Source organism: Glycine soja, chromosome 2, assembly GCF_004193775.1.
Source record: "Glycine soja cultivar W05 chromosome 2, ASM419377v2, whole genome shotgun sequence".
Taxonomy (NCBI): domain Eukaryota; kingdom Viridiplantae; phylum Streptophyta; class Magnoliopsida; order Fabales; family Fabaceae; genus Glycine; species Glycine soja.
In genome coordinates, this window is record NC_041003.1 from 17,350,880 (window position 1) to 17,366,406 (window position 15,527).

The window sequence follows — 15,527 nt, forward strand, 5'->3', positions numbered from 1 at the left end:
TCCACACCAAAAAGATCAAGTAGTGGTCTTTGACACGTGTCAACCCTATGTGTTTAAATAAATCATTTTTCACATGAAAATGTAATGAGTTCATAAATCCATGTGTTAACCCTATGTATTAAATCATATTAAGAATGAGACACTTTAAAGTAATCTAAGGTGAATTAACTTAAGATATCTTTTGGTTCTTCCTAAAATACCAAGGTGTATATAATTGAATTGATTCACTACTTTATAATTTAAGTATAATTTTTAGTTTCCATTATTATATATTTTTTGAATTAAATGGTAATGTACTAACAGTGTAAAATAATTTTATATTATCAAGTAGTGGTCTTTGACACGCGTCAACCCTATGTGTGTTAAATAAATCATTTTTCACATGAAAATACAATGAGTTCATAAACCCATGTGTTAACCCTATGTGCTAAATCATATTAAGAATGAGACACTTTAAAGCAATCTAAGGTAAATTAACTTAAGATATCTTTTGGTTCTTCCTAAAATATCAAGGTGTATATAATTGAATTGATTCACTACTTTATAATTTAAGTATACCTTTTAGTTTCCATTATTATATATATTTTGAATTAAATGATAATGTACTAACAGTGTAAAATAATTTTATATTATTATTCAATTACAAATTATTATTAGTATAACTTTTGAGGTAATCAATATCTATATACTAAAGTTGAAGTATGATGAATATACTAAAATGTCCATGGCTGAGAGCTTGACAGCTGTCCATTTTCTTGGCTTTTTGGTCATTTTATGCCCCTCCAGCTTGGCTTGGTTTTGTGCCACCTCGCTGTCATGTGTCATTTTATGGTTATGGGTAGTTGGGTTGGTTTTAAGCCACGTAGCTTGGTGTGTTGTTGAGTGATTAGATTGTCGTTTCCAGTTTGGGTGGTTTACTTCTGTTGGTGGTGTACGTGGCTTCTTCTCTAGCGTTTTTGAGTCCTTTCACTAGCAACTTGGAACTTGCTGAATTATGCTGGGTTTCCATTGTTTCTTCTTGATTTTGATGTCCTCTTCAGTTTCACTTTTTGCCTTTGTTTTCAGTTGGCTTCCGTCTTCAATATACATGTTCTGTTGTTTAGCATTTTGGCGTGAGGCTGTGGTTTCCAGTTCATGATTTCCGATTTTCTGTGGTTGAAGGTTCGAGTTTTGTTCGTCTGTTGTGCATGTGTGTTTTTGTCATTTTTTTGTTGTTTGCTGATTTTGGTCTCTGCATGTTTGTGTTCTTCTAGCACGTGTTCTGTTCTGTTTTTTATTATTAAAAAATTCTTGCTTTTCTTTTCATTGGCTTCCATTTGTCTGTTGTTCGTTGGATTGCATTTGCATGGTTTTGGATTGATCATATTATTCCTTTAGAGGTATAATTCTTTGGTTCTATTTTTTTGCTGTTTGCTGAGCTGGCTGTTTTGTTTTTGTCTTTTTTCACTGACTTGGATGGTTGGATTGCATTTACATGGTTTTTTATTGACCATATTATTGCTTTAGAGACATAGTATTTTGGCTTTGCTTTTCTGCTGTTTGCTGACTTGCCTATTTTGTTTTTGGGTTGAGGTCGTTGCATGTATTGGCTGACTAGATCAACTGATAGTGTAATACTTTTTGTGGTATGTTGGCATTGATGGAAATGTTATTGCATGTGTGGTTTAAGCGTTCGTTGGTATTATGTTTTTTGTAAACAAAACTTTGTTGTATTTGTTTTCAGCCCCTTTCATTTGTTTGTTGATGGTTGCAATATTATTTCTTTGGAGATATAGTTTTTTGCTTCTGCTTTTCTGCTGTTTGCTTATTTGGCTATTTTCTTTTTGGTTGAGGTTGTTGCATGTATTGGCTTAGTAGATCAACGAATAGTATCATAGTTTTTATGGTATGTTGGCATTGATCGAAATGTTATTGCATGTGTCATTTAAGTCTGTGTTGGTATTCTATTTTTTGTAAACATAACTTTCTTGGTTTTGTTTTCGTCGACTTCTGTTTGTTTGTTGAGGTTTACATTGCATTTGCATGGTTTTGGATTTATCACATTTTTCATTTAGAATTGGCAGGTCTATCCAATTTTATGGGGAGGATTCCTGACAAGATTAAGTCTATTGATGGGTCAAAAGAGACGCTTAAGCTTACTGTCAGAATCACGGATCTTTGGTTCATTGGGACTCCCAACAAGTCTGAGCAAGCGAAAATGGTTTTTGTTGATTCTGAGGTATATTTTGTGCTGTTTATTTGGTTGTTGGGTTGTTGTTCATATCATCGATTGATTATATAGTTTGCATATTTCAGGGTGATCAAATTCATGCTGTTTGTAAATCGGACCAGCTCAAGTCTTGGAAAGCTAATTTCAAGGAGAATTCCACTTATGTTATGCATAATTTCAAAGTTGTCAAGAATGATGGTCAATTTAGAGTGTGTGAACATGTGTACAAGTTATTTTTTATTGGAGTGACCGTTATTAGAGAAGCTGATTTGCATGAACTGCCTTTTAAGGAATTTAGATTTGTTGAATTTGGAAATGTCGTTGCTGGGAATTTTGTGGCTGACCTGTTGGTTGGTGAGCCCAGTCACAATTTGTGCTTTCATTTTGATCATAACTTTTTTGTATTTTTTCAATGACCTGTTTTCATTTTCTGGTGCTTTAAGATATTATTGGGGTCGTTGATCAGGTGCTCTTTCGGCATGTTTCATAAAAAAATACCAGGGTTGTTTATTTTGTCAAGGATTTTATTTGTCACGTTGCATGATGGTTATGTCTGTTTGATTCTTATGAAGTGATAGATTTAATGTTGTTTCTTTGCTATAGTGGTGAAATTTTATCTTGCACACTTTGGGAAAATTACTGTATGCAGTTCTTATCCTATTTGAATGAGCGTGGGAATGATGGGCCGATGGTTATTATTTTGACACATGCCAGAATAAAAGATGCGCATGGTAAGTGTGATATTCTATTTACTGATTTGGGTACTCATCAGATAACTTTAGGCGTTGCTTCTTTTCGCATTTACAGGAAGTTATCTAGCTTCAGTGAGCAATTCCTTCAAGGTGTCAAAATTATTAATTAATGAACCTATATTGGAAATTCAGGAATTTAAAGAGAGGTATTTTGCTTATCGTCTTTGCTATGTGGCTGTTAAATTCGTGTATCAATTGTGTTGAGTGTTTTCTGTTGCTTTTTCCTAGTTATTCGATTGGCTTAGGCTTTTAGATTTAGGCGTTGAGGTCAGCCCAGTTTTACCACCTGGCAATCAAGGAAGTTCACAAGTTTAAGGGGCAAGCCAACTATCATCAAAGGATGCATTTCTCTCGAAAGTTGAAGTCAAAACTATTTCAGAGATCAATGGCATTTCTAAGGTGGACCTTTTATCTGTGTTTATTGTGTACTCATTGCAATTAAAATTCGAATTTTCCTTGATATGTTTACATCAATATATTATGCCTAATGTCTCTAATACTGGCATTTTATTGTTGGCAATTTGATTGTTATGGTTTTCTGTCAGGATGTTGTTTGTGTTACGATGGGCACTATTAGCAAAATAGTCATGGATAATCATTCATGGTGTTATCCAGCTTGCATTCAATGTCATAGGAAAAATGACATCCAAACAGGACCATTCACATGCGGATGTGGCAAGGACAATGATCAGCCTGTTATGAGGTAATTGGACTTTTAGTGCATCAGCATGTTTTATTCAGCATTTTGTATTTGACTGGCATGTACATTGCTAGGTATAGAGTTGAAGTAATGGTTACCCAAAACAATGAGAGTAGCAAGTTTTTGCTCTAGGACCGTGAATGTGCTGAATTGATTGGTCAAACAGCTAATGAAGTGAATAGGGTCAAGATTGAAGTATGCTCATGTCTTATCATATACTGCTTCTTATTTTATGTATTATATTTTGTTCTTTCAATTGTAACTGGTGACTGGTGGATTTGTCCTCTTTCTGGCAGGATGGTGATCTTGATTTGAATGCTTCCCCTCAAGCACTTGACAAGCTGTTGGGTTATGTGCTTGCTTTTAAGGTCAGGATTCAATCAAAATTCAAGAATGTCATTGTTCTTAGATACTCAAATGAACTAGATTTGATCAATGATGTGCTCGAGATGCTGGCTGATAGTGAGGTGTTGTTTTCTAATGTCTATTTTAGTTGTTGTTGCCATAACGATATGATGCATGAGTTTGACTATCATCAATTTATATTTGATACAGACATGCTCCAAAATAGATGCTTCGAATGTTGATTGCAATAATGCTACCCATCCTGAATGTGTAACTTAACGTTGTTGTGATGAGCGTTGATATGTTACATTGTTTTTTATTTACCAGTTTATCTTTTATGCAGCAATCTCTGTCTGTGACAACTGACCATGATCCAGTTGCAGGATTCCCTTTAACGCCCAAAAAGCGGATACCATCTGATGAAGTTGATGATGAGTTAGGAAGCTCACAAATTTCCCCAACCCAACTATCGTCTAACAAATTAACAAGATAGCTGATTCCAGATTGTTTTCGTTGTGTTTTCACGGTGCTGTTAAAATATTGTAGAATTAAGCAGCCAATTATGTACTTTTGGTTATGACTACCTCTGACAATTCCCTTGACGTTTCTTTCCGCCATGCTGATGTTTTGGCCATTTGAAAATCCGTTTTTTTGGATTCATGCTATTTTGTCTCTTGCTGATGTACATTTCTGCCTTTTATATTCTGTCAACTCTGAAGCTAACTATGACTTAGTTTTTAACAGGTTATAATTCACTCAGTTATGAGCAATCAAAACTAAGCAATTGCCTGTTAGAGTGTTTTTTTGTGGACCTTTTAGGCGCCCTAAATTGAGATTTGCCCGTATCATGCCTTCATACCGTAATATTAGAAGTTTTCTTATATTAAATATGCCACTAAAACAATTAATTTTTTCACTATTGATGATTTGGTTGCCCTCAATACAATTGGACTGTTTTTTATGATACATTTGATGATCTATATGCTTCTTACAAATTAATGTACGAGTTAGAATAAATTTTTAAAACAGTGAAGGAGATAAATTGATGTTCAAATTACATCTAATATTAAAAACAACGAAGAAGAAAAATTTAAAGGCACATTGGCGACTATATTGATAATCGATACTCTCACCTTCTTAATTTGTTTCTGGGTAAACTATTTGATGAATTGCACTCCCATCTGAATTGCATGAAAATAACAACAAAAAAGCAGATTAATAAAAATAGAATCGCCAGGATTCTGTTAAATTTTTAGTTTCAGTTTTGCTTCTCGATCCACATGCTCTTTAAATTAATACAACTTTCTATGCTGACATCATATTTCCTCATTTAGAATGTGTTTGGCCTGAATGTTATCATCCATATCAGTAAAATCATCCTTCTGGATATGAGTGCAACCATTCCCACATACTCCATTTTTCCAGCTATCACTGCTTTCCTAAAATCATGTGTTCTATATTTCAATTGTAATTTTTTAGTTCATTGATGGCTTACGCAAGTATAATATTGATTTTAACTACAAAAAACTAGAACTATATAAAACAACTCTAATCTATGGACAAAAGAAATCAAAAAAGAATTTGTGGTGCGCCAGACAAGCAATATATAAACAACCGATGCCCATCTCTGATATAAACGTTTAGTAAACTTTTTTTTGCATCTTTTGTTACATAATGCCAAATAAAAGATGTAAAATAGAAATTTAAGATTTCAAGTTGAACACACAAGCTAATAGATTTGAGCATACAAATTAAACAAATTTGTGTTACTGAATGGAAAGTTCATTACTATATATACAATATCTTCCATTGCAAGCTTAGTAGCGGTTATAGAAGTCAATATTTGTGCCAATAACTATCATCATTTCTATCTTACCTATTTTGAATTATGGCCTTGGTTTGTGTGTCTAGATTGACACCAGACTCCTAAATGCACAATATATTTCATTGCAAGCTTAACAACAGTCCCAAAACCCAATTTTATTCGAAACCAAGTGTCATGATTTCTATATTACCAATTTTGGTAGTTGTTAATGTTGAATCATAGTTTTGCTTTCTCATCTGCCCTTTGTCTCATCTCTTTACCTTACAACTCAGTCAATTCTATCATTACCCTTTTTCAATATGCAGAATTAGCAACATGAAAACATATCTAATCCAGCAAATGCCACCATCAATAGCCAGGCTATGGTCCAGAACCAACGAAATGCCTCATGTCCCATTTCTTTCATCTTCTAAATTTATTGTAGCTTCTGCAGATTTAAAAGAAGCATTTGGTTCTTCATTTCAACATGAATCTACTATTTAGTTTATAATTCACTCAATTCTGCCTTTAATCATTTTCAACATGCAGAACTATCAACATGCAAAGATATCTAATTCTGCAAAAGCCAGGATCAACAGGAAACGTATCATGCAGCAGAAGCGACATCCTCATGCTCAGTCATCTTCACAACCAACAACTAATTGCACTTCCGAATATGATAGTGAGACATCTGATATAGCATGTTCTGCAAGAAATCAATTTACTTAGCTGGCTTTATCACATTTTCTTTTGTTTCCTCTCTATTTTTTAGTCATTACGTCTGATTCATCAGAAAGTGTAAATTCTGAATCCACACAAGGTACTACAAAAAGAATGTTTCATGCCCTTTTTTTTCTATGGTTCAAATATTGCTATTATATCTATTTCTAATTTTTGCAGGTTCGAGCTCTAATTTTTTAACTGTCTATGAGGATTGCCAATCTCCAACTAATCAGCCTGTAATCAACACTGAAGGTAATGACTATAATTCTGATTTACAGTTTCAGATACTACTGCACATGCTCTTAAATTAATATTCACAATTGTTACCATCATACTGTACTATGATATTAAACAATTTCAGGATATTCTGATCTTGGTGATCAACTCATGCAATGTAGATATTGTAATGCACAAATGTGGTATGATGAAAGAATATCAAAAGATAAAAATTGTCAGAGTCCAAGGTTCAACTTATGCTATGGAGATGGCAAAGTTGAATTGCCATTATTACAAAATCCACCCCAATATCTCCAACGACTTCTATTTGATGATAATACAATTGATAGTAAAAATTATCAACATAACTTACGAGCATACAACATGATGTTTGCCTTTACTTCTGCTGGAATTAAGCTAGACAAAACAGTTAATAATTCAAGAAGACCTCCTACAATTAGAATACAGGGCCAACCATGCCACAGAATAGGCAGTCTATTACCAATGCCTGGAAAAAACCCAAATTTGCACAGCTATATATCTTTGACACAGAAAATGAAGTGCAAAATAGAATTAATGCCATGAGGTAGAAGTTCTTTTATTTCTATTAGTGAGAAAATTATTCATTCACCTACGATAGTTTGTTGCAGTTATGAATATCTTTAAATATTGTTTTTTCAGCCAATATTCTAGAATTAAGAGCCATATTGTTTTAGCTTTAACTCACATGCTGGATCAACACAATTCTTATGCTAAAAGTTTTAGAATGGTCAGGGATAGATTGGCAGATGATCAAGCCGATAATATCAAATTGCAACTGATAGCTGCTCGGGGAAAAGATGGCCGTGTATATAATATGCCTAACATTCCGGAAATTGTTGCACTTATTGTTGGCGATTTTCATCCAGGCTCAAAAAGAGATATTATTGTTGAAACTCAAAATGGAGAATTACAAAGAATCCATGAACTGCACCCTAGCTATCTACCACTACAGTACCCTCTACTCTTTCCTTATGGAGAAGACGGATATAGAGCTGACATACTTCACCGTTCTACTTCATCCAGCAAAAAAAGAAAGTGAAACCGTCTAACAATGAGAGAGTGGTTTGCTTATAGACTTCAGTCCAGGTCAAATGAAGCACATACTTTATTGCATTCTCGAAAAATATTTCAATAATTCATTGTTGAAGGTTATACCATGGTTGAATCTGAAAGACTTAGCTACATCAGAAACAACCAAAAGAAGCTTAGAGTTGACAAGTATTCTAGCTTACAAAGTTCATTGGATACTGGAACAGCTAAAGGCTTAACCAAAGGAAAAAGAGTCATCTTACCTTCAACGTTTGTTGGGAGCCCACGTTATATGGATCAACTTTACTTTGATGGTATGACAATATGCAGTCATGTTGGTTTCTGAAATCTTTTTATTACTCTAACCTGTAATCCAAATTGGCTTGAAATTTGTAGATTACTTTCACCTTTGAATCTCAAACCAACAAACAGACCAGACATTGTATCGCGAATTTTCATATTGAAATATGAACAGATGCTCTTAGACTTAACAAAGGGTCAATTACTAGGAAAAGTGGTTGCATGTAAGTTGACTATAATTTTTATTCTTAAACACAAATATAAGTTGATCATTTGGCTACTTTTCTTTATTCTATAATGCAGATATTAATTTCAAAAATATTACAATTTGACCGATACTTTTACAGATATGAAATACAGAATTATACTTACCATCTTAAGATTATCATTTATCAATCACAGATATGCATACTATAGAATTTCAAAAGCGAGGACTCCCTCACGTCCATTTATTGTTATTTTTACACTCAGACAATAAATATCCATCTTCAACTGACATTGACCAGATAATATCAGCAGAAATACCTTCCCATGAAGATGACCCAAAACTCTACAGATTGGTGCAAAACCATATGATACATGGCCCATGCGGAATTTTACAACCCAACTCTCCATGTATGAAAGAAGGCAAATGCAGTCGTTTTTATCCTAAACAATTTCAGCCTCAGACTCTTTTGGATTCAAATGGTTACCCAGTCTATCGTAGAAGAAACAATGGTCATTCAATTTCAAAGAATGGTGTTATCATTGATAATAGATACATAGTACCTTACAATCCAAAATTACTGAAAAAATATTTGGCACATATAAATATTGAATGGTGTAATCAAAGTACTTCAATCAAATATTTATTTAAATACATAAACAAAGGCTATGACAGAGTGACTGATGTTATGGTTTCTAATAGCAATGACACAACTCAAAATGTTAACATTCAAAATGATGAACTTAAAGAATATCTAGATTGCAGGTAATTTTATCTTAACTTGCATAATTTATTTGCTCACTATTACTTTTACTAACCAATCTATATGGCATATACATTTCTCCCTATGAAGCTGTTTGGAGAATATTTGCTTTTCCAATCCACGGCAGAAAGCCTGCTGTTGAGAGATTCTATTTTCATCTTCCAGATCAACACAGTGTTCTTTATGAAGATCATGATGATATAGATGATGTACTATCCAAACCAACTATTTCAGATTCAAAATTCCTAGCTTGGATGAACACCAATAAATGTTTTGCTGAAGCCAGGAATCTTACTTATTCACAATTTGTGTCAAAGTTTGTATATAATAAAAGAAACAAATCATGGCAACCTAAAAAAAAGGGATATACCATTGGAAGACTCATATGGGTACCACCAACCACAGGAAAATTGTTTTATTTAAGAATGATGCTTGGCAGCTGCAAAGGACCTACTTCATTTGAGGATATCAGGACTGTTGCAAATATCCAATATCCAACATATACAGAAGCATGTTTTGCAATGGGCTTTCTACAAGATGACAGAGAATATGTTGAGGCAATCAAAGAGGCTAAGGAGTGGGGCACAACTAATTATCTAAGGAAATTGTTTGTATTAATTCTATTAACAGGTGCCATGACCAAACCTGAAGAAGTTTGAAACCAATGTTGGCATTGGTTGGCTGATGACATTGCATATCAACATAGCAAATCAACAATCAACTCAGGTAGGCCGTGACTGTTTTTATGTTGCACACCAATGGTCAGAATCATTGACTAACAACTTGATTTTTATTTCTTATTCACTAACAACTTGCTTTTTATTTTTTAGAATTACAGATCAATGATGATACTCTTAGAAATTTGACATTGATTGAAATTGAACAAATATTGCACATAAACCAAAGATCACTGAAAGACTATCCTACAATGCCATATCCTCAGGATATCAATCTCATATCCTACCTACAAAACAACTTGGTATTATCAGAACTTGATTACAACCATGATGTAACGAGATCAAAATTTGAGCATCTTTTTGCATCCATGACAGGCAATCTACCTATTTATATATTATAAATTCTATTCATAACAGTTAACATTTTACAAAGAAATGCTCATTGCGAATTATAAATTGTATTGATGCTGTTAATTTTCTATTCATAACAGGCAATCTATTCTCATTTAATTGTTTCCATCAACAACAAAATTAATCTTCATTTCAATATAACATTAGCTTACCTATGAATACAGATGAACAAAAAACAATTTATGATAGAATTATCCAAGCTATCAACAACAATGAAGGTGGGATGTTTTTCCTATACGGATTTGGAGGCACAGGAAAAACATTCATGTGGAGAACATTAGCAAGCTCATTGAGAGCAGAGAATCAAATTGTTATTATCGTTGCTTCTAGCGGAATAGCTTCTCTATTATTACCAGGAGGCAGAACTGCACATTCTAGATTTAAAATTCCTGTACCAATTTTTGAAGACTCAACATGCAATATCCATCAAGGGACCCAATTAGCAGAATTGCTGAACCAGACAAGTCTAATAATTTGGGATGAAGCACCAATGGCCCACAAATTTTGTTTTGAAGCACTTGACCAAAGTTTAAAAGACATTATCACAAATAAATCAAACTCAAATCAAATATTTGGAGGCAAAGTTATAGTATTCGGTGGAGATTTTCGCCAAATACTACCAATCATCCCAAGAAGAACCCGCTCAGACATTATATATGCAATAATCAATTCATCTTATCTATGGGATTCATGTGAAATATTGACCTTGACAAAAAACATGCGCTTACACATCAATCTAGAATCAATTGATGAACAAGAAACTGCCACATTTGCTAAATGGATTCTGGACATTGGAGATGGAATTATAGGTGATGAAAATGATGCTTATGCTACAATTCAAATTCCTGCTCATCTACTCATTACTGAATATGATGATCCAATCAGTGCCATAGTCAAATCAACATTCCCAGACTTAGATCAGCACCACAATAATCCTCAATTCTTTAAATCCAAGGCAATACTACCTTCAACAAATGAAACAGTAGAACAGATCAATCACTACGTACTATCCTTCATTCCAGGTAATTATCTCATTACTTATTTAATTGACATTTCCTCAGTCAACAATATAATCACTGAAATTGCAATTTTGCAAACCATAGGTGACCACATGGAATATCTAAGCTCTGATTCCGTTGACAAATCAGAAACCAGTGAAGATTTGCATTTCCAATCAATTACTACTGAATTCCTTAATTCATTGAACACGCCGGTTTGCCAACTCATTCTATCAAACTTAAAATTGGAAGTCCTACAATGCTCTTAAGGAACCTCGACCAAAATCAAGGTCTATGTAATGGTACTAGATTAGTAGTAACAAAGATGGCAGAACATGTAATTGCAGCTGAAATTATCTCAGGCAAAAACATTGGCCTCACTGTTTATATTCCAAGAATGTCAATGTCCCCTTCACAATCACCATGGCCTTTTAAACTATTAAGAAGAAAATTTCCGATTATGCTATCTTATGCAATGACAATTAACAAGTCATAGGGACAATCGCTATCCATGGTTGGACTTTATTTGCCAAAACATGTATTTACTCATGGCCAATTATATGTTGCATTGTCAAGGGTCAACTCAGCAAAAGGAATAAAAATTCTGATTCATGATGATGAACAGAAAAGCATGAATTCCACTACCAATGTAGTATTCAAAGAGGTGTTCAAAAACATTAAAAGATCAATTTCAGTTGTTTAATATCAGGTTCAATTCTTTTGTCATGCTTTCTAAAATAGTCCTATTCTTTAGTAATCACTTCTTTAATATTTGATTATGACTGTATTGTATAATTTAACTTATTACAATCTTAAACACAATTCCATTAATTTTAAATACTGAGAATTGACCAACAATAACGACAAGCAATAAATAATTTTTTTAAAACTGCCTACTTAATCAAACATGACCAGCTTGACACAGACACACAGTCATGATTTTACTAATAACAAAATAAGCATCGAGAAATTCAATTACAACCACAGGAACGTGTAAAATAGTTTAGTGGTTCGGTGAAGTTTACATGATTAACCTATTAATTAACCAATTAAGCCAAATACCTCATAGAAAAAATTTACCCATTTAAGGCCCAGCTATTACATGCACGGCAAAAACAACACTAAAGTCTAATAACTTCTGAAACCATTCACAAAAAAACTGTTCGGTTACTTCCACAAGTATTCACGTTCAGACTCCTCACATCACCACTAGCTTTCCCATTCGAGAAGCAACCATTGAGTTGCATCGTTTCCAACAAATACCTACCGTCACTTATGCCATTGGGAAGATAAATCAATTAATCGAGTCCACTCAACTACTAAGCCATATTACACATTCCTCTACAAACTTCATCTCAACATCCTATCACCATTCTTTCACTTCAGAAAAACTCAAAATGAGTATCACATCCTCCACCGCCTCAAGCAGAGTAAGGAGTGTTTCTTTAAAACTTGATCTCTTCCAATGCATGATTTCTTCACTTTAAATTTTCTACATTTCTAAATGTTGTGTTGATGTATATCAGATATCCAATTATAAGACCACCCTCAATCATGCAATTCAGAGCAGCTTTGCACAATGACCAGGTTATACTTTAAAATACAAAACGCTTTTTTTACGTTGCCTTCCATTTGTTTGTTGTTCCTTCGATTGCATTTGCATGGTTTTTGAGTGATCATATTATTCCTTTAGAGTTACAATTTTTTCGTTTTATTTTTTTGCTATTTCCTGCCTTGCCTATTCTGTTTTTGTCTCTTTTCGCTGGCTTCCATGGTTGGATTGCATTTGCATGCTTTTCTATTGACCATTTCTACTGTATATTCATCATACTTCAGTTATCCTTCAGTTATAGTATTTCTGCTGTATTTTGGATTGCATTCTCTGATTGTAGTATCATATTGACATTTGATATATTATTTATTTTCATACACTTCAGTTATCCTTTGAATTTTTTTAATTTCTCTTTTGACATATTATTTTTTACATCCAGACATTCTGTCACTGTAGTTTTCGGGTGGTACTTTATATCATTTTCCTTTGCTTCCTTTAATTTTTTATTTATTTCTTTTTTGACATATTATTTCTTTTCATACAATTTCTTCCTCTTTATATCTAGACTTTCATAGAAATACCCCCATTCTACCATGAACAATGGGCGCCAAATTACCCAGAAGCAGTCCAGTTGAGATACAATTGAGCAACCTACCCCCAATACAACTCCAACAACACCGAGGCAGATATTTTCTGGCAGATGGACTCGCAGACTTCAGAGCAGATTTAAAAATCTATGAGTTTATCATCATCAACTTCTTTGCCTGTGATGATAACTCCATTTTGGATATACACTTTACACCTCCACTGGATCAACAGACATGTGGTAGACCAATACTTCATTCCCGTCAACACATCTGGACAACAGAAATAACCCAATGTATACTGGGTGCTCCTCATCCGTTGGTAAGTTCCAATTACATCAACTTGCATTGTTATGACAATTTCAATCACATTATTAATTTGTATAAATAATATGCAGGAAATCCCATTGCATGCAAGAAAATATCTGAAAGAATATGGCAATCGCTTGACAATTTTAAGGAAGCATGGACCTCCTCTACAATGGGATGTGGTTACCCTGGATGCCGGCATTAAAGATAAAAGTGTTGTTCGGCCATGGTATAAGTTCCTCAAGGAAAATGACTTCCACCATGGAGACGAAGTATCATTCTACTACCGACCACACGAAAAAATTTGGGAAATAGTCATTATAAAAGAGAGGAAGTGACAATAATTTTCATTTTACATGTAATTATATTTTGTTAATTTGCTCTGAACAATCTCTTTTTTGCCAACATTATAAATATATATCTATCTAATATTCAATTATGGTGTTGTGATTGCAATTTTACTAATCAAGCGACCCGTGTGTACGCACGGGTTACAGACTAGTTATTATTATAAAACTCAACAACCTTACCTTATATGATTTCTTAATTAGATGCCAATGTAAAACTAAAACAGTTTTATACTATTAATGCATAAAAAATTTCTATTTTTTCCCTAATGTATTCTTCTATAAATCATATATTGTATTTATATATCTTAAAATATTTTCAATCAAATTTAAAATAAATAAAAAATAACATACAGTCATACTTTTATTCTATTTGATTAGTTTAAAAGTTAAAATATCTGAAGTTTAAGGTTAAAATAATAGAAATAAATAATGTAAATAGTATAATAATAGTTAAAATAAATATATAACATAAAAAATATTAAAAAATAAATAAAAAATAAAATAAACCTATAATCTATCATAATCAATATCTTGAAATAAAATGCTAAACTAATAAAATAAATATTATAAATTGAGTAATGGTTAAACTGACAAATACAATATAAAAATATCCAAAATAATAATGACAAAAATAAAATTCTACCTTATGAGTAGAAGAAGAGATATAAAAATAATAATATAAACTGTTGATGCAAAAATGATAAAAGGAAAATTTAATAAATAATTCAAGCATAAAAATAAATAAAATATGACAAATTAGAATTTAATAGTTGCTACTTAAAACAACCTTTGAAAAACATTTTAAATTACTAACAAAACTTGTTTATAAAAACTATTTACAAAATTAAGCAATTTTTTTGTGAATAAAAAAATTAAAAAATTTGTTGAACTGTCAAACATATACTAACTAAAAAAATATTTAAATAATTAATATTTTTGTACATCCAAGGACTAAATTTAAATTTTTTATCTTTTAGGGATAAATTCGTCGGTGTCTTACACTTTCAGGCGCATTTTGCTTTTTACCCTCAATTGCTATTATTTGAAATTCATGCTACACCTATCGTTATTTGGGTTTTATTACGATGCATGTGCCCTAATGTGTTAATTCTAGGGTGGGTATATGGATTGGTCTGACTTGTGTGGTTTACATTTTTCACAGGCAAGATCTAGTTTGTGAAATTAAAAAGACTAGATTTTTTAGGAGTGCTGCTAGTGTTGGATCAAGTGGCCTCAGAATAATTAAGAAGGGGGGGGGGTTGAATTAATTATTCCTAAACCTTCACTAATTAAAAAATTACTCTTCTAAGGCTTTTACTATGTTGTTAAGAGAATAAGGAGTAGAAGAGAAACTTAACCAAAAGCAAAAGCGGAAATTAAAATGCACAGCGGAAAGTAAAAGAGTAGGGAAGAAGGAGACAAACACACAAGAGTTTTTATACTGGTTCGGCAACAACCCGTGCCTACATCTAGTTCCCAAGCGACCTGCGGTCCTTGAGATTTCTTTCAACCTTGTAAAAATCCTTTTACAATCAAAGATCCACAAGGGATGTACCCT

The 15,527-nt window shown here is 32.9% G+C and overlaps 1 pseudogene; it reads left to right on the top strand.

Annotated features, from left to right (window-relative positions):
- Positions 1-718: 718 nt before the first annotated feature.
- On the top strand, positions 719-11,877 carry LOC114373349 (annotated as a pseudogene).
- Positions 11,878-15,527: the final 3,650 nt, after the last annotated feature.